The following is a 19676-nucleotide window of genomic DNA, read 5'->3' as shown; positions in this document are numbered from 1 at the left end:
TCGTTTTTGAAAAGACTTCTCCAGGTAAAAATGAAGCTTGCATTAATTATAAACATTGAAATACTTCGATTACAACAGTAAAATAAATAATAATAATTACTACGGTTAAAATTATTATTATACGCTAATAATATATACCTAATTAAATCAATTTTATTCGAATTGTATTATTATTATCATGCTATTCGATCCACAAGCCGAGTGAATATCCAGCACAAGTATTTTCCATTAATAATTTGACATTTCAAAGTTACTATACTGAAATGCACAGTTATTGTATTTTGTTATTAACTTTTGCAAGTGTCGTTCAAGAAATAACTTTAAAAGTTAGAAAAAAAAATACTCGCAAAGTTTATATTGTGTGACGTCATTTAAAATTATAATTTTTCGAATTCTGAAAACTGTGGAACCATTTATTCTTTGGATTAAATGGTAGAATATCAAAATATAGTTTATTCCTGAATTTTTCACTCATTTTTTCTATCTAATGCATATTTTACATTAATTACTCTGTTCGAATACTATCCAAGTTAACTTTATTTCTGTTATTAACAATAAAAATAACAAACTTCCTGCTTTTTTGAAACTTGAAATGAAGGATGTCAGTTTCCTGGGAAAGGGGGGGTCGACTGACTTACCGACGCCCATGGAGAGAGAGCTTATCAACAACCAAAAGGCAAATGCGTTATAGTATGATTATAAATAGTTTGCAACTTTTAAATTTAGTCAACCCATGTGCGTCAGATTATTATAATTTTCATTTGATTTGATGAAGTGCCGACTGCAGAGCATACTCCCTCGTGTTTGTGTTCAATCTTTTCGCTTTACTTCCTAAATCCACTGATTTTTCCGTATCGGGTCTGTCTGAAAACGATGCATAGATACCTGAGAACAATAGTTTGTTTCCAATGTCATGTTGTAACCAAAAGCCACACAAATATTGTCGCCTTTTCCGAAGACACTGCCTTTACACCTTTGAATTCAATGTTATTATTTTCAAAACCGGAAGTGTAGTCCCCGCCAGCGCCAAGCAATCACAGAAATGTAAACATCCGGTGAATAGTGCCCATAGTATTCAGTGAAGCTAAGATAAAAGTTACTTTCGGTAGACACGCTGTTGTAATTAAATACTTTGTGGAGATTACGATATGGTTTGAGGGAGCGAATGATATGATTTGGGGTGGGCGCATGGTATGATTTGGGAGGGGGGTGCGCCATTGGCCTTTGGAGGATGGGCACCCCTGCCCCCCCTGTCTCCCTTTTGGTACTGCCCTGCTATAATCCACAACATTTCTGGTATGCCACTGCAACTGTCATTATCATGAGCAGGGCTCGAAAAATCTCGGTCGCCAGGTCGCCATGGCGACTAAAAATTTCAGCCTGGCGACTGTGATCTTTTGCTGTAATAGTATGTACGAAATTTTGATGATTCTAAGTTCAAATTGCAGACAGCGTTAGTTAGTAAATGATGTTTTTTTTTTCTTTTATCAACGTTGTGAACATTCCATAGAGTCAGTAACAATTTCTTATCCTTTGTCCCCCAACACACCATTTCCTGCTTTCTCAAATAATTTAGCGATGTTTTGATTACCGTGATGTTCAGCATCTTATACAGAGTGTTTCAAAAGTCGCACAACACAAGCTTTGGAAATGTATATCATGAACACCGTAAGAGATATTTACACCGGGTTTTCTGCATTATAAAGCCTCATCCATTGACATATTTTTCAATGCTTAAAATTATCAGTTCACTCCGTACAGAAAATTATATAAATTAATAACTGACGGAAAGCAGCATTCAATTTTTTCCAGAAATGAACTTCTGAGTAAGAAAAATATGTAAGAAATTGTCGAAGGGTCATAATTAGACATTTGATGACTGATGCCATGTCAGTCTGTCATTTACGACCAATATTGGTCATGTGCAACATTTAATGAATTTTTCACTGACGATTTTATGGGTTGAGTGAAAAGTGCCATTTTTGGGACATGTCTCCGTATATGGCAACACTAGTAGGTCGAAATATTGCCAACAGTCGCATGCAACATGTGTCCAAGTATTGGCTATACATTTACGTGGAAAATCGTAAATGAAGATTTTGTGCCGAAATTGAGACTCTTGAGAGAATCCCAGGCTGCCCCTGGTTACATTGAATTCTCTTCGCTCACTTTGCCTGTTTTTTTAAATGATTCAGCATTCATTGGAGCAATGCGTGTGCATTGCTGAAGAGTATATTACTACTCATTCTTGCACTTATGTGCAAGAGGTTTTCCAATAACAATTCCCTGCTTCTGCTGTACCTCGCAAAGCAACTGTTTTACAACCAGTCAAACACCAACAAATGATCCCACAAATTTTTTAAGAGTTGGTATTTATTGTTGAAAATCAGTTCTCAGATGTTTTCAGCAAATTAACCATGTTTCTTTTAAAATAATGTAATTGCTTTTATTTAGATAAATGCTAACATAAATTTATGAACCCAGTGATAGCCTACAGGATTAGTTTAGTGCAGAAAACCCGGTGTAAATATCTCTTACGATTTTCATGATATACATTTTCAAAGTTTGGATTGCGCGACTTTTGAAACATACTGTAGTATGCACAATTGCTAGTAAGTGGTTTCCTGGCGCCTGATTTACAGAGCTGGCGCCTAGCTTTGAAGAAAAATTTTCGAGCACTGATCATGAGTAATACATGACAAAGACATTTTGTATTGCTTCGCCTTGTGGAATGTGGGTTTCTTGTTTCAGGCACCAAATGAAACAATACAAACTGTATCGATAAGAACAAACATTGGTTACTCATAAGAAACAATTGTGATTAACAGGTTGGGGGTTTGTAAATAAATGACACCCTTTTGTTCTTTCCTTGAGCAGAGTGGTGGCACACACGCATTGTCATATAAAGCAGGTGTTGTATCAAAAGGACAGCAGCCGAACAAGCTAGACGTAAATTCAACGGCTCTTCGAGAACTGTTTACTGTAGAAATGAGTCCACTTCCAGAAGGTTAGGACTTTTAAATGTTAATATCTCTCTCTCTCTCTCTCTCTCTCTCTCTCTCTCTCTCTCTCTCTCTCTCTCTCTCTCTCTCTCTCTCTCTCTCTCTATTTGTGTGTGTGTTGGGGAAGGGGGCGGGAGTTCTGTAACGTGTGTTTATTTGATAATCGCAAGTCGTCTTCCATCTTAATAATGGCCTTATATTTGTTTCAAATGTTTTGCATTATTATTTCCAACGACTAGTTAACGCAACATATTTCTACCATTTTAAATGATGGCAGCGGAGAAGAAATTTTGAAGAATGAATTCGAAGGTGAGAGCAAGATCATTTATTGTATCGGTGCAAGAACCTTTCAGGAGGTTAGAAAAAGCATCCAGCTGGCTCGGCTGACAGCAATCTCCAAGGGCCCCCTACTCTACCTTTGACCCTAAAAGCTGAAGAAGACCTAGGATCACAAAGGTAGAGGAGTAGGCAGAACAACCAGCATTTTGGGGAAGAGAAAAATATGTGAAGAGTACCGATGAAGTCCCTGACAGAAAATCCATCGTTGTCTTGCGACTAGAACCTGGAATCCCAAAGTCAAGATCAAGAAACTCACAAAGGAAACTCAGCGTGGACTCTGGAGACTGAGAGGATTTTTTCACAATGCACCCTATTGCTGAGCTAAGCAGTCACATGAGATTAACAGACGATTCTCAGGAATTCAATATACTTCGATACTTCGAAAATGCTGAAACGAATTTAAGACGGCAAGTATGCAGAGATAAGAAAACGAAAGTTGGAATTTGGAAGGAGGTGGAATTTGTTGAAAAGATGGGGAACAGGATCGGGGATGAATGGCCCCCTCTGAAACTTCCACGTGCTCCACCCTAAATTTTACGTAGCTTAAATGAAAACTTACTTCAATGTTATAAAAACCCTCCAAATTATTTATTTAGAAAAGTTTGCATGTAGATCACAATCGGTTTAATCTATTTTAACTATTGTACGTACTTGGAGGGACATGAAGTATGTAATTTATAATATAACTCATTAAAAATTCCAGATTTGGCTCCCCTCAAAAGCATCAGTTTAGCTACGTCCCTGATGATAAAATGCCGTATCAAGATACTGAGATTGCTAGGGGTGTGTGGGATTACAAAAAGTCGGTATAGGGACAAGGATATAAATTTTCTCAACTTCCGGAATTTACTTCTCTCGAACTTTTCAGGGTCACATCAGGATTAACAGACGAATTTTCAGGAATTCAACATACTTCGGAAATGCTTTGAGCCGGGATTTAAAACATGATCGTATTTAAAAGTGGTTAATACTAGATGTTTTCTGCACTATAAACATGAGCGGATCCAGAATTATTTTCGGGGAGGGGCACAAAATATGCATAACCCTAGGAGAAGTATATCGTACGATGTAGCATTTTCTACATATTAAATGCAGCAATACTATCCTTTATCGTGAGTTTTTTTAGGTCCACTTTGCATCCAGGTAAACTAATGGAGACTTGGCCTACAGTTTAAAGTAGGATCCAATCAGTGGCGCAGCGCAGTTTTCTCTGCCGCTCTTCCCTAAAGCAAAATATTCGGGCCTCCTTAGTGAAAAATAAAATATCGAGAATACTATAACGTATATACCATTGATGGTGCCAGAGAATACTATAACGTATATACCATTGATGGTGCCATGATCTTTGTAATTTTTGCCTGATACATTTCTAAAAAGAAAAAAATCAATTAGATTACATGTAGGCTACCGTCTATACATGCACAGATATTCAAAAAATGTTGTTTTGGGGAATGTTTGAAGCATAGTAAATACTACTCTTATGAACTTTGAGGTGGGTGAGGCTTCAGCCCCAAATGCTATCCCTTTAGCTGAGCCAGCCGAAGTTTCAGCGGAAAAGTATAGCTCATATTCACCAATTATGATGCTGTACTAATTGTGACTAATAGGATTCAATCAAACTTACTATTTCAGTTTTTGGAGTTGAACTGAACATCTAGATTGTCGGTGGTGTTGGACCCTTAGCATAAGGTCAATTGGAATATAGTACAAAGAAATAGTCGCGCACTCCCAGTCTTGAAACGTAGGTAACAAATAGATCTCGATTTTTTAGGTTCTAAAAAGTGTGCTATTAGGTTCCTAAAATAGGCTCTAAAAATCCTAAAATAGGTTCGAAAAAACATAAAATAGGTTCTAAAAATCCTGAAAAAGGTCCTAAAAATCTTAAGTTAGTGCCAACAAATCCTGAAGTGGGTTCAAAAAAATTTAAATAGTTCAAAATTTATGAATACTGCTGATTAGGTAGTCACCGGCAATGAAAATGGGACACCTATATCCTGAAATACGCACTATCTTGCATAACGTTATGTGTGTTGCCTAACCCTACGGCGATGGCAGAACTTACCATTGGAAATTTGCTATTAAAATCCACTCTTCGCCGTATAGCTAGGCAACAATCTGTTTTCATGTTATCCACAGTCAAACTACGCAATTTTGTCTGTGAGGATCACCTTATATTCTAAAAATAATCTTTCAACAAAAACATAGTCAGTGGTGCAAACTTCAATGCTGAAATGTTAGTTTGCAAGGCGTGAATGCCACAAAGCACTGAAGTGACGCGAAAGTGAGCAAGATCCGACAGATCACACCACTTTGGATTGTACGTACATACAGGCAGTGGCGTCGCGTGCGGTTTGCATACGAGTGTTCACAATAATGATTTTGTAGTGAATGCAGATGTATCCCTCTCCCTTGTAACTTCATATTCAATTGAAAAAGTGAGAATAACAGTTCAATTTACTTTCAACAATTTCCCCCCAAAATCACGCTATATTTGAAGTAATACAAGAAAGACCTAGGAGAAATTGTCCCTCTCCCCCTTAAAATCCGACAGGTTTAGCGAATTGTCGCTAAAATTTGCAACTATGTTGCACAGACCTTTTCGAGCCCCCTATACATGCCTTGTGTATGCTGCACTCTGGTGCCGAATGTAAGAAGTATTGTCGCTTGCATCAGTGTTCGCACAGCGAGGTGAACATCTTCGGGGTATAGTGGGCAAGAGCCCCATAGCTGTCAGCTCTATGCAACACGCACAGCAATTGTGTTCAACGTCCTCCGTGGAACAACTTGGGAGTCAGTGTTACCAACTATCTAAAAAAGTTATCAGACGTGAAGGAAGTCTTGTCAGAGTAAATTGTTTGTATATGCTCGTACATCAAACATAGTATTTTTTCGAATAAATACAGTATACGTATGTGTGTGTCTGCATATAATATGTACGTAATTTACGACATATACAAGTGTGTTCACGTGTTCATGCGAACATTATCAGGCGACGCGCCTGCATACAGGTAACAGTGACACCAGATATTTTGCTTTGTTTAGAGCTTTGAAAAATTACCATGGACTTGGAGGAAGGGAAATCGACAGAGAGTACGTTTTAAACATGTTCGTCATCGAATTTTCTCGTGACCAAAGCAAATGCCTCTGTGTGACATAAACAGTCTGTAAAACCTTTAAAAATATATAAAAACCTAATAAAAGGTTCGATTTAGGTACATAAACCTAAAATAGGTTCTAACAAGCAAAATAGGTTTTTGTGGGCACTATAAAACTACATCAGTTGTTGCGATTTCCAACGAAACGCTGACGTAACTTATTATTTCTTTATTACCTGTAAAGGAAAAAATAGGTTAAAAACCTAAAATCCGAAGTCTAGTAATAAAGCGGCGATGGGTCTCTATTCACTGAAAATATATCACTCAATGAAAATGAAAGGTTGTTGCCACACAGACACGGTGCTCAGTTTTAATGTTAGTGGACCTAGATTGCTTATATTAATCATAATTTGAACGATGCCATTTCTTTTCGACATACCACTGAACATATATTCCTTAGAATATTTCCTGAAACTTTTCATACCCCCCCCCCAACCTAACCAGCTAGGATAATTTGCAAAACATCGTCTACTTACTGCATTGCCTCCGTGTTTATCCATATACAAGGATACTCCCTTCTATCCTTAAACACCACCAAGCATAGACTACTCCGAGATAGGAATTCCCACTTCGAGCACTGTAGATCGTAAATTCATAAAACACTGGGAGAGAAGACAGAAATGTCCACAAAATGTCCATACGGAAGAAAAATTAAATTTTAAAAACTTTCAAAATAATGGCGACATTCAACTCATACAGCAGAAGAGCTACAGAAGAGCGGCTACTGGCTCTTAGGGGAAGGGAATAATTGTCCCCTGCTGCGTTTTTTTTTGGACCCCTTCGGAATGTTTAACAATTAAAAGAAAAATCAATTACTCTATCATGGTACATCGAGAATAAAGCCTGAATCACACGTAAGTGGATTTCCAGTAGGACTGCCCTAGTTGGCGCTGGACTGGCTACCCATTTGCTAGTTTTCGCTTCACACGATACTTGTTACCGTACTTGTCGATAGACTTTTGTTCCCATAAGACATTGCGCAGAGCAGACAATCTGTAAAGATGGACAAGCAATTTGAAGAATGTTGTAGGAGAATTACTACTTTGTGCTTTTATTAAAAATTAAAAAAGAAAAGTATGGACTAGAGATTGGCTTGAAAAAATATGGTAATCAATGCGTACTCGGATATTTATATTCATACATGAGATTCGCAGGATTCATTCAAAAATTTAAAAAAAATTAAACATTTAATTTAATACACTTGTAATAATAATGATTTTCATTTTCGGCTAATCATATTTGTCGCGTACACATCTCATCGCTTTGCAACCCATATATGCCCGACGGGTCGTTAAGGACCCACTGGTGTATACCCCCCTCCCCTGTTCCCTACAATGTTTGAAAGTTTGAATTATAAAAACAATTCTCAACAGTACGCATTGTTGGTTTTACCGCGAAGTCTTGGTGCCATTCTTGGCAACAATGAGCGTGTGGTTTCCTTATTGATAGATGCATGCTCTCATTTGCATGCCACAGAAGATGCAGTACTGATGAAAAATGTAAGTATCTTCCACAAATACCATAATATATATAGTTCTCTTATTTGCTTGGTTAAAAGTATATTCATATTAGATATCTATATAGCATATGTCCTCTGTTGAGTCATAACCATTGGTTTATTGACGGTAAAATTTGTCTGGGTCGTTAATGAGCCGGTGGACAAATATCGTAGCACTTCGTTTCTTTTCAAAGTTTTCAGTTTCTCAATTGATAATTCAATACTTTTCACGTGCAATGAACCAAAGTTTTCAGTGTTTCAATTGATAATTCAATACTTTTCACGTTCAATGAAGCTCAACAGCATATTATACGAGGTGTGGCTAGCAAAAACCGCATTAATGTTGCTGTCGACAAACGGCAAGCGCGTCAAGGATAAGCGGTGCATGGGTGTATAATGTGATATCTTGCCTATCGGCTGTATGATTGCCCAGGGTGCACGGCGCTCAGTTCTTCTGTAGTTTGTGGACGAAGTGAACCGTACATCTGTGCTCCGTCGGAAAAGAAATTAAGTGTGAAAGTGGAACAGCGTATGGATCTGAAGTTTTTATCAAACTCGGAAAATCCGCCACATAAACTTATGGATTGTTGAAGGAAGTGTAGGGAGATGAGTGTTTATCACGTACTCAAGTATTTAAGTGGTTTCAAAGGTTTAGAGAGGGACGAGAAGTGATTGCGAACGACAAGCGTCCTGAACGGTCTTGCACGTCAAAAACGGAATCGAACATTGCAAATGTCGGTGAATTGATTCGAATTGTGTACCCGAAGGTCAAACTGTCAACCAACAATATTTCATTACGATGCTGACGACCCTTCGTGGGCGAGTAAGAAGACGACGACCTGATTTGTGGAAAAGCAAGCAGGACAATGTTTCTGCCCACACGGCATTGTCAGTCAAGGCTTTATTGGCCAAGTATGGGATCCCAGTGTTAGAACATCTACCCTATTTGCCGGATCTCGCTCCGTGCGACTTTTTTTTATTCCCAAAGGTCAAATCAGCACTGAAAGGAACCAGATTTAAGACCGTAGAATGTGTGAAAACAAAAGCGACGGAGGTCATGAACATGGTTTCGGAAAATGATTTCCAGCACTGTCTCCAGCAATGGAAGATTCGTATGGAGCGGTGTATCGATAGTGCAGGGGAGTACTTTGAAGGGGATAATGTTCATATTGTAGAAAATAACCAATAAAAGATTGTGTAGCAACAGTCCGGTTTTCTTCTAGCCATATCTCGTATATTATCTCAGAAAAAGTACTATAAAGTACTATAATTATATAATTATTTGCTTATTTTTTCTTTCTTTATGTGTTTATGCTGTATAATACAATTATTATGACAGGGGTCTCGGGTTCGATTCCCGGTGGAGGCACGTAGTGGTTCGGATCCAACTTTAAACTGTAGGTCCAGTCCCGATTGACTTAAAACAACATACCAATGAATCCAATCAATTATTATTACGATTTTATGTCTGTTTTCAGAGCGTCACGAAGGCAACTCGATACTCTGGTCGAGGATGACACAGTGGGCTCTATTGATGTATTTATCGAGCCACCTAATGACGAAGGAAATGATACAGATGGTGACTCGGGATATGAAGACTGCAATAATTCTGACAAGTTGAGTCGACAGCAGTTACGTGCAAATGCTTATCTAGTAATAAATAGGCGTGAAGATGATGATGGTGGTGTTGTAGAGGGAATAGCCAGTGACCACCTAGATTTAGGACCAAGTACATCGGGTACTACTTATACAAAGGGCTCTGTTCCGACACCAAAACGTATGAGAATGACCTCAGAGTGGACTCATAGTGAGGCATTCATTGTGCCTATTACTGAATGGGTTCCTCCTCTGCCGAGAACAGTTCATACACTAACGGAGGAAAGTGATGCTGTGGACATTTTTCAACTATTCATGAATGTTGGTATTATAGAGCAGTTTGTTAAAAACAGTGTTGTGTGTGCTGGATCAAAGAATGCCCACTCTTTCACTTTATCCAGCGAAGATATTTATTGCTTTATTGGTTGGTTGGTTGAGTTGGTGTTTTAAGTCCACTTTATGCACAGTAAGGCTAATCGGGACTGGACCTACAGTTTAAAGTGGGATCCGAACCACTTGTACCTCCACCGGGTATCGAACCCGGGACCCCTTGATTACAAGGCAATGACGCTACCACTGCGCCATGGAGGAGGCCCTGCTTTATTGGTGTTCTACTTCTAAATGGCTATGCATCCCTGGCAAGAAGATGTATGTATTGGGAGTTAAATGATGATTGTCACAATAAACTGATATCTGACTCCATGCGACTCAACAGGTTTGAGAAAATCTTTCGCTCTTTGCATATTGTTGACAATGAACATATTGACAAGACCGACAAAATGGCGAAGATTAGGCCCCTTATTAACCATTTGAGTGAAGTGTTCCTGAAATATTCACCAATACAAAAACAAGTGAGGATTTATGAAGGCATGATTCCATATTTCGGTAGACATGGCTGTAAACAGTTCATTAGGGGGAAGCCTATTCGCTTCGGATTTAAATCTTGGGTTGCAGGCACTAAGCAGGGCTATTGTATTCAATTTGATCTCTATCAGGCAGAGGCAAGGTTCCTGAATACAATCTGAGTCTTGGCGAGACAGTGATTTTGCAACTGATTGAAAGTATACAGAATTATTATCCCAGTGTCCCTCTATCTGTCTTTTGCGACAACTTTTTCAGTTCACCTCAACTGATTTCATTACTGCAATCGAAGGATGTCAAGTTCACTGGCACTGCCCGGGTAAACCGTGTCAATAAGTGTCCTCTAATTAACGAAAAAGACATGAAAAAATTAGAGCGAGGTTCTTATGACTGCTGTGTGGATGAAGAAAACAAGATTTGTGCTGTACGCTGGCATGACAATAGTGTTGACTTGTAGGTAAAATATTAGAAGGTGTACTTGAAACGAAACATTACGGAGACAGGATGTTCTCGTCGGTTTGGAATGCAGACCTTACAAATTCCATTACTTGCCTCGTCCGTGGAAAGGTACCAGCCTGACAGACGGATATGAATCGACAGGTATTGGAATTTGTATAGCGAAGCAAATTGGAGAATAGAAAGAAGAACGACAAGTCAAGAAGAATGTTCCCGGAGGCTACACTTTGTTTGGACAGGACAAAGAAGGAACAGCATTCATTGAATGTGTGTCTATTACATTCAAATTGATACTGCTAAGACAGAACAATGCATCCAAGACGAACCTTCGGTCCCAGTTGCGGAAGTTGGAGAAGAAGTGTAAGACGTTTCTCACCTAGGACAACATGTGATTCTCCCACTGTGATCTGATTCCCAGCTTACAACACCTTAGTATAGCAGGCAAGTATTTCACGAACTTGGAAATCCTTCCCAGCAGGACCAATTAGTAGCATTACATGTTCCAAACGCCAATTCACTAGAGCATCCCAGCTGCCCAGGATGTCATCAATCATTACAAGTTGCACCAAGGTGTGAAAATGAAGAAGTTCGAAGAACTGGAAACGCCAAGTTCACCACTTCAATCCCTAGTGAAGTCCCAATAGACTACATAAAGTACAGGAACTAGGTTCGTTTCAATTGTGCTACGAAGTCAGATACATTTCTATGCATGGACAAACGTGAACATTTCAGAACACGGGAAATCGACATGATACTGATCTGCAATCATTGCGTGAATTCTTTTAGAAGAAACTGGTACTTTCAACATGATAAAACAAAGTGATTAAGTGAAAATAAACACAATGATACGAAATAATGTCGTATTGAACCCTTAAGGTTTGAACACAATGTGTTTAAACAGTGAATATTATCTAAGTGATTACATAGTGTAATTATGGCATGCAGTGTAAACTATGCCTTATCAAAAGTGAATATTATTTCATTCAGGTTTGTGAATGATTAGTAGTAGTATTGACTATAATATAAACCCGAGAAAGTATGAACCCCCCTCAGGCAGATTTGGCTACACTTAAAACTAGCTCAACATGCCCATATGAGCTTTTTGCTCAAGTGTGGAACCCTGTCTAATCCAAGATTTTTGTAAAAATGCCCTCGGGAATTTCCCGTGAAAGTATGACCCCCCTCAGATTGATTTGCCTACACTTACAAAAGCTACATCTGTGAGATTGTTGTCCATAAGCTTGTCAAAAATATGCCCCTCTTGATATTTTTTTGGATACCCTTAAAACTAAGCCAAAAAGCCACCCACACACACCCACACCCACCCACACCCACCCACACCCACACATATTTACTTCCGGTCCACTTCCGGTTTAAGTTCAATTGGGCACCAGGCTCAACTTGCATATCTAGTACTAAAACAATGTAATATGCAGAAATCTTCTAGAATTGCTCTGTGACTCTCTCATTTCTTACATCATAAACATATGATTTTTCACCTATAAGAATAACACTACATATAGTGTCATCAGGGAGTGTATCATGGAATTCACAGATAATTTTAATGTTTGTCCTGTCATTAACCACAACTTGTTTCCTTTTTGAAGTGTTGATGACAAACATGGGTCTCTGTGCTTTGAATTCATCTGGTGTGTAATACATGTCAGTATTGCCAGTAGTGACCCTTTTGTATGCTGTAAATGCTTCATATAATTTGAGGAAATCATCCTTGGACATGTCTAAATTATAATTTTCTCTAGGAAATACCTCATTTCTGCCATTTTTAAGATATATGTTTTTGATGTTGCAGTTATCAAATTTACTTGAATTTTTTTCTTGATTATTGTGTCTTCCAGTCTGAAACAGTACCACCACAAAATCTGGCATGTCATATTGTATACTGGAGAATGAGTTTGTAGCATCAAATTCATAATAGGTACCAGTGGCAGGCTTCTGTACACATTGATATGTATAAAATTGTAAAGGCACCTGTGGATTTTTTAGGATATCAGCTTTGTATTTAAGAGCATAACTGGCTTCATATTCAACAACCGGGATTCTTAGTTCCATAGTCTGAATAAGGCACTTGCCCTCATCAGGTAGGGTATTAGGCAGAGCTTCCCCTGTAGAGTTTAATGAACTGTACCTCATCAAAGCATTATCATTGGCAGCTCTTCTAAATGTGATTCTTAAAACCACCCTTCCACATAATATCTTTGTAATCTGAGAAGAATCCTGGCAACAGGCGCATGGGGAACAGCACTGTGTGACTCTTAGATATTATTTTATCACCAGCCTCAAATCCACCTATTTTGTAGTAAGAAGCCTCGGTTTTGGATAATTTTAGTGTGGCCAAAGCTGTAGAGGTAATGCCAGGGTAATCCACTCTGTTTATAACAACACCATGTTTTCTGATCTCAATTTCAGAGAACAGATGTGGCACAAAATTGTCCACCAATCTTATATTTGAATTTGCCGGATAATCTGTACCATCGAGCTTTACAACATCAAATTTGATGTATAGATCTGCTCTGTGAGGGTGTATAAAGCCATCCCCTACATCAAGATCAACCTCAATCTCTGTGTTGGGTTGATTTAAATTTGCAAAGGTCCTCCTGTTTGGGGGGAATGATTGTAGCTCATAACTCTCAATATTTTCCATTTTTTTTGTATGTATTTTTATTTAAATATTAATCTCTATGATTGCAGTTGTTGTGGCTCCAGCAAAATCAACTATTTCTTCTTTTTCATTAGTGACCATCAACTCAATGTAATCTATTCTGTTATGGCACACAGGAAAATATAATGTTGGTGATGGAGTGTAGATGATGGGCTCCATAAATTCAGAATTAGGTTTAAATGTTGCAATGATGCCAGTTTGTATGTGAGTGCCTATGCCATTTGATTTGGTGATCATACCCTAGGAAACATTACAGTGAATATTCAGAGTCTCTATGGCTAAGAATTTAGGTATATTAATAGCAGTGTGCTTGATGGCTGGTTCAAGTTTTGTGTTGTTCTCAAATTCTAACAGCTCTCCTATAATACCCAGATCCACTGTCTCTGTAGCAGATACAATCTCTACTCTGTGAGTGACAGAATTTTGAGTTAACACTATACCTCTGGGTAACTGAGCATTTAGAGTAGATAGATTATATTGCCCTGGAGTGATGACAATTTTTTGATCCCCAACTGCAATTTTGTTGTTGTGGTGTGTAATATTAGGGATCAAGTACATGCCATAAAATGCTCTCAGAGCTATTGTTTTGGGATACACTATATCATCATGTAATCTAAGTTTCAATATTGAATTTTGGCTGGTGAGATGGAATACCCCCATGATGTTTCAGATACCACAGGGCTTTTTGAAAATTTTCAATTGATGGTTTATTTATTTGAGACAGATATCTAAGAACAGATAAACACAGATGTCCACAATTAACATCTTTGAAATTTTGAACACGGGCATTATTGTAATAAAGATTAGTTGATTTTAGATATTTTACTAAATTTTCAGGTGGAACACCTCCAAATGAATCAAACACAAATGCCTCATTTTTTAAATATTTAAGATAACAAATCCAGTGAGTGCCCTGATTTTTGTACTTATCCAAATTAACTATGCCACACTCTTTGTTGAGTGGTTGTTCTGGTAAAGAATCAGACATGTACACACCTCTAAAATTTTTGATGCCCAGTGGCTTGATTAAAGCTTCAATACCTTGGTTTGTAAGCGGCTCTTGTTTTTTTAAACTTATTCATGGCTCTCTTAACACCTTTGCCTTGTTTCTCCATGGCCAGGTTATGGCGCTTCAATTCATCTAATTCTGCCTTATTTTTCTTGGCATCTATTACTGTTTTTGCTATGGCAGCTGATCCCCCAGCCAAGCTCCCCACAGTCCCAAGTGCTGCTAAGATGGCCGGGATAGTAAATATAAATCCACCCACATGTGATTTTTTTCTAGATTGTTGTAATTTTTTTAATTGGGGGGTACTAAGCAACAATTTCATACCATGGCCCTTGGCAATACAAGAATTTTTTTTCTTGCGCTGCTTTTTGGTTAAAAGACTATCAATAGTTTTAAGAGATTTAAGACCTGCATAAGGTATCTGATACATAACACCCTTGGCCTTCATCCTAGGTTTATTATATACATAAACACAAACCCCACCCCAGTTTTTGTTTGGTGTTCATAGCTATGGTGGTCCCCAATGCTGCTATTCTCTCAATCAAAGAAGCATCTTTGCTTACAAATCTACCAAATGCAGCCTCTTCTAATTTCTTGTCTGCAACATGTCTCTTGTCAAGATCAGTATGTGTGTTGTATGCTATGTCATGGTCTCTGCAAGCAGCATCTAGGGGATTAACACCAGGGTCCCCTCTGTTTAATCTATGGTCCAGTTTTGTGCCTGGACCACAATACTGATAGCCTGGAATGTGTAGTTCAAATGGCAGCTTGTTTATAATGTCATTAACCAACCCCCGACCCTCAGAAATATTCCAAAATTTAGGTGGTAGAGTATTAATAATTTTTATAAGATATCCAATGCCCTTAGTGTCATTCACTAGAAAATTAGACAATTTAGTGCTTATCATGTCCATAATTCCAACCTTTTCATTGTAAAAATTGTGGTTGCCAGCATTTTCCTCCCCAGCTATCACCAGCAACCTATCTACAAGTTTCCTGACATCATCAACCCACACAAATTCTTTAGGCAGGGTGTTGTATTGTTTGATTCCACTGCCAGTCTTGATCTGTGACCATATGGGCTTGATTAAGTTGTTGTATTTTGCTCCACTGCTAGACTTGACTCTTTTTTGTGTGGGATCATTGTTCTGGTATAGAGCATCTGATTTTATTAATATTTCTTTGTAATGCTCATAATCTTGATCTGTATAGCTGCCAGGTCTCTTCCTAGTCATCAGTTCCCACAATCCAGGTGTGCCAGGATATTTAACAAAACCACCTTTTTCTCCAAGATGAGATTCTGAATATACAATTAGATCATCTCCCATAAATGTTACTCTGAAATTGCCAATTCTATGTATGATGCTACCATCACGCTCTGTGTCAGCATATAAGCCAAAGACCTCAACTTTGTTGTCTTTAGGTGTGCTTAAATATTTTTGAGCAAGAAGACCCAATTCAATATGATCCTGAGTAGCTTCAATTCTTCGAGGAGCAACAGGACTAGGTGTATGAATACTAGAAAGTGGGGTGATTGGATAATCTAATATGTTCCTAGCAGATACAGGTACAAGCTCTGTGATCAAATTTTGATTTTGCTCTGTAACAGTTTTGATATTTTTACCTAATTCACTAATAGCATCAATAATAGGTTGTTCTGTTTGCTTGTGTTGTTCATAGATTCCTCGGTTCTCTGATTTCCATCCTTTAAATTTTTTACAAGATAATCTCTTAATTTAAGATCATCAATGATTGGCCTTTTCATGGTTATTTATATATGTTTCAATGTCTAGAAAATTGTTAATTTTATTTCTGTATTTACCATTATTGGGTTTTCTTGTCATATCAATTGTGACAAAGCCATAACTGTCCTGGTTCCAGCACCTACTGCAAAACTTAGAAAAATCATTGTAGCTCAAGTCCCCACCTACATATTCATCATGTATGTGTTTGAGGTTGGTATGATCTTGATGAAACACACATATAAAATTGCTGTTGTCTCGGATCAGCTGCTTCGGTATTTTAGAAAAAGTCTGTGCCAGGTAGAAGCAATCAATGTTTTTGTGTCGCCCCGGTGTAATGAAATTTCTAACCTTGTTTTGATTATCCAGTATAATGTCATCAAACACAACAACAGAATTATTAAGACATTCATGGAGTGGCTTAACATCTGATTCAAAAGTGGCAATATCCAGTCCATCATATAGCTTCATCAGCTGCTGATATTTTAATTGTTCCAAGCTCTTAGAGAAAACATACAAGTGCCTGTTTTTCCAGTCTAACCAGTTGGGTGCCAATAAAAAATTATCAATCATTAGTGTAGTTTTACCACAAGCCGATGGCCAAACAATAAGACATCTAATATTATCAGGCAGCAGCATTCCATTTCTCTTATTCTGCTGTTCAGGCTCTGGCAGCCTCTTTATAACATCCCAGGTGCTCAAAGTATCACTTTGTTTGCCTCGATCCAGCTGTGTTCTGGGAGTCCTAGCCATTTGACAAGTATCCTGTTGCCTTTTCTGCGGATGATTTTTTCTGTGAGATATGTGTCAGGCTGTTTAGTTTTGCTGAGTTCTTCTTCATAAAACCTGCCTTTGAGAATTTCTCCTCGGTGATCTTTTATTATATATGTGTTAAGGGTCCCAGGTTTAACTTGAACCACTGTAAATAATTCAGTGCTCCAGTTTCTGGTAAAGCCTCTTTTGAATAAGTGCTTATATTTGCTGATTCTTACTTGATCACCTACCTTGTATTTGGCTTTTCTTGTTGTTGGCTGGTATCTAGGATAATAAACAGTGCTGATCAATTTTTGCTCATCAGATGAAGTTACCTCAGAGGGCTTCATGTTGATTGTGGAATGGACCGAGTTGTTATATTTATGTAGAAGTTCTGGTAGGATTGTAAGCCATTTATAATTACCTTGCAGGGTAAATTGTTTATACATATGATTTTTTAGGGTTTTGTTGAATCTTTCTACAATTGAGGCCTTGAGATCACTGTAACTCGAGTAATGTTGTATTGACTGGCTTTTAATAAATTGTTGGAACACCAAATTATAGAATTCTTTGCCATTATCTGTTTGCAAATAGCGCGGTGATCTTCCACTCTGATTGATGATTGTCCTGAAGGCTTCTGTAACACATGCTCCAGTCTTGGATTTGAGTGGCACAGCCCAGGCAAATTTTGAAAATGTATCTATGACAGTGAGTAGATACTTGTAGCCTTTGTTGATTTTGTCTAAGTTTTTCAGCTGTCCACTTGCCATTTCCACCAAGTCGCACTGCCATAAATCATCAATGCCTTTTGTAACCACTGGCACTCTCTTATAATTATGTCTGGCTTGTCTGTGTAATTCATCAACAATAATTTGTCTAGACATGGTATGTAAACAAGAATATTGCAACTATAGGGTGTTCAGCAGCTGATACTACAGGATTTTCTAAATACAGTTTGTCTCCTATTTGTATATTAAATTCCAGAGAGCCATCATCTTCAGCATAAGATGTTTCTAATGTATTGGGGTCTGTAAAATCCTCTAACTCTACACTGGTGACCTTTGGTTTGTTATCAGCATTTGTTATTGATAAGGTAGGATAGTGGTGTGCCTGTGGTTGTAGCCAATATTTGATCTTGATTGGTCTAAGTGTGCCCCCAACAAAAAACTGGTAATAAAATTGTGCAGGGGACAGCATATATATTTTGCCTCCTGGTGTAAATGGTGAATCATATTCTTTGTTGGGGATACTGTCCAATTCAAGAATTACTGTATGTTTAGGATTCTCGATTAGGCCAGTTATTTCTTTTTCTGCTGTAAGCAATCTGCTTATTACAGATTCAAGGTGCTCATTGATAGTCCTAACAACATCATCATGGCCTGGCTTGATCTTTATGTCCACAACAAGTTTCTTGTATTGTTGCACAATTTCTTGTAGCTGGGTGGCAAAAACAGACAAAGCATTTGCTTGATTGGATTCCATGGTCCCTAGCTGTTGCTTGATATTAGCTACAATTTCCTGTAAATTTTCAACAACTGCCAATTTTGAATTTTGAGCAGTAAGATCATGGACTTGTCTTCTGATATCCTCAAACAGGGCATGCAGTTCATTAATATGTTGATTAGTTGGTAGAGTGGCCACTGTCTGAGTGAGTTGTTTGATCTCTGTCTGGATATTCTTGATATCTTCTGATTTCAATATGCGATTCACAGCTCTCTTAATATTTTTAAGTTCCTGTGATGTAGGCAGATTTGATACAGTATTTTGCAAAGATTCAAGTGCCAATTTCACATTATTTAATTCAGAAGCATCAGCCACACTACGCATAGCATCTTGAAGCAGAGCTATGTCTGCCTGAGTAGGTGTTGATTGTTGTAAAATTTCAAGCTTTGTTTGGATATCATCGATCAAGTGATGAAAATGAGATAGCTCAGATTCAGTGTTGAGGTTTTCAAGTTTTGTGATCTGTTGCTGGACACTGACAAGGGTGTCTACAATACCAGGCAAGCGGGATTCTAGAGATTCTTGTACATTTGTCAAATCACTTTGCACTGCTGCTATTGTACCCTCAAGATGGGTTATGGTACTTTGAATTTTTCCAAAATCTTCATATGTTTCAAGTTGCAGCTTAATATTGGCAACACTCCGAGTTATTGCACTCAAAGCATCAGAAGATGGCAAGTTGTTCATAAAATTTTCAAGTGTCTCAATTTTTTCTTTAACCTCGGCTATGGCATTGTTCAGAGGGTCCAGATTAGGTATCTGGAGTGATTGAATCTGTTCCTTTAGAGTGGAAATCACTAGATCAAAATCTTTTCGTGATTTTATGCTTTTGACAATTGTTTGGAGCTGTGTCTGGGCATTATTTATCTGCTCTTCCAATTGTTGTTTCAATTGCTCAGAGTTGGTGGCCTGGGTCTTAAATTTGGCTTGAAGAGCTGTTACAGCCTCCTCTAAACTTTGAAAATTATCCAATGTGGCCAAGTCAGTATATTTCTGAAGCAGCACTTTGAGTTCTGAGTCAATTTTAAGAAGAGGGTCCATGCATTGTGATTGTAAATTTGTAATTTCTAGTTGAAGACTGG

At 38.0% G+C, this 19676-nt stretch overlaps 1 long non-coding RNA gene across 2 annotated transcripts in view; it reads left to right on the top strand.

Moving 5' to 3' along the window:
* The window catches only part of LOC145984461 (uncharacterized), a 144873-nt gene that overhangs the window by 43821 nt on the left and 81376 nt on the right, over positions 1-19676 (top strand). The window contains exon 1 of one of the 2 annotated variants that reach the window (XR_014441319.1): positions 2958-3007. The exons of the other annotated variant lie outside the window; for it this stretch is intronic. This is a non-coding gene — a long non-coding RNA (uncharacterized LOC145984461). Of the gene's footprint in view, positions 1-2957; positions 3008-19676 lie in introns of those variants that run through there. 2 annotated transcript variants of the gene reach the window in all.

This window comes from Lepisma saccharinum, chromosome 2 (genome assembly GCF_977018435.1).
Source record: "Lepisma saccharinum chromosome 2, izLepSacc3.1, whole genome shotgun sequence".
Classification (NCBI taxonomy): Eukaryota; Metazoa; Arthropoda; class Insecta; order Zygentoma; family Lepismatidae; genus Lepisma; species Lepisma saccharinum.
This window is presented reverse-complemented; position numbering and strand designations above follow the sequence as displayed.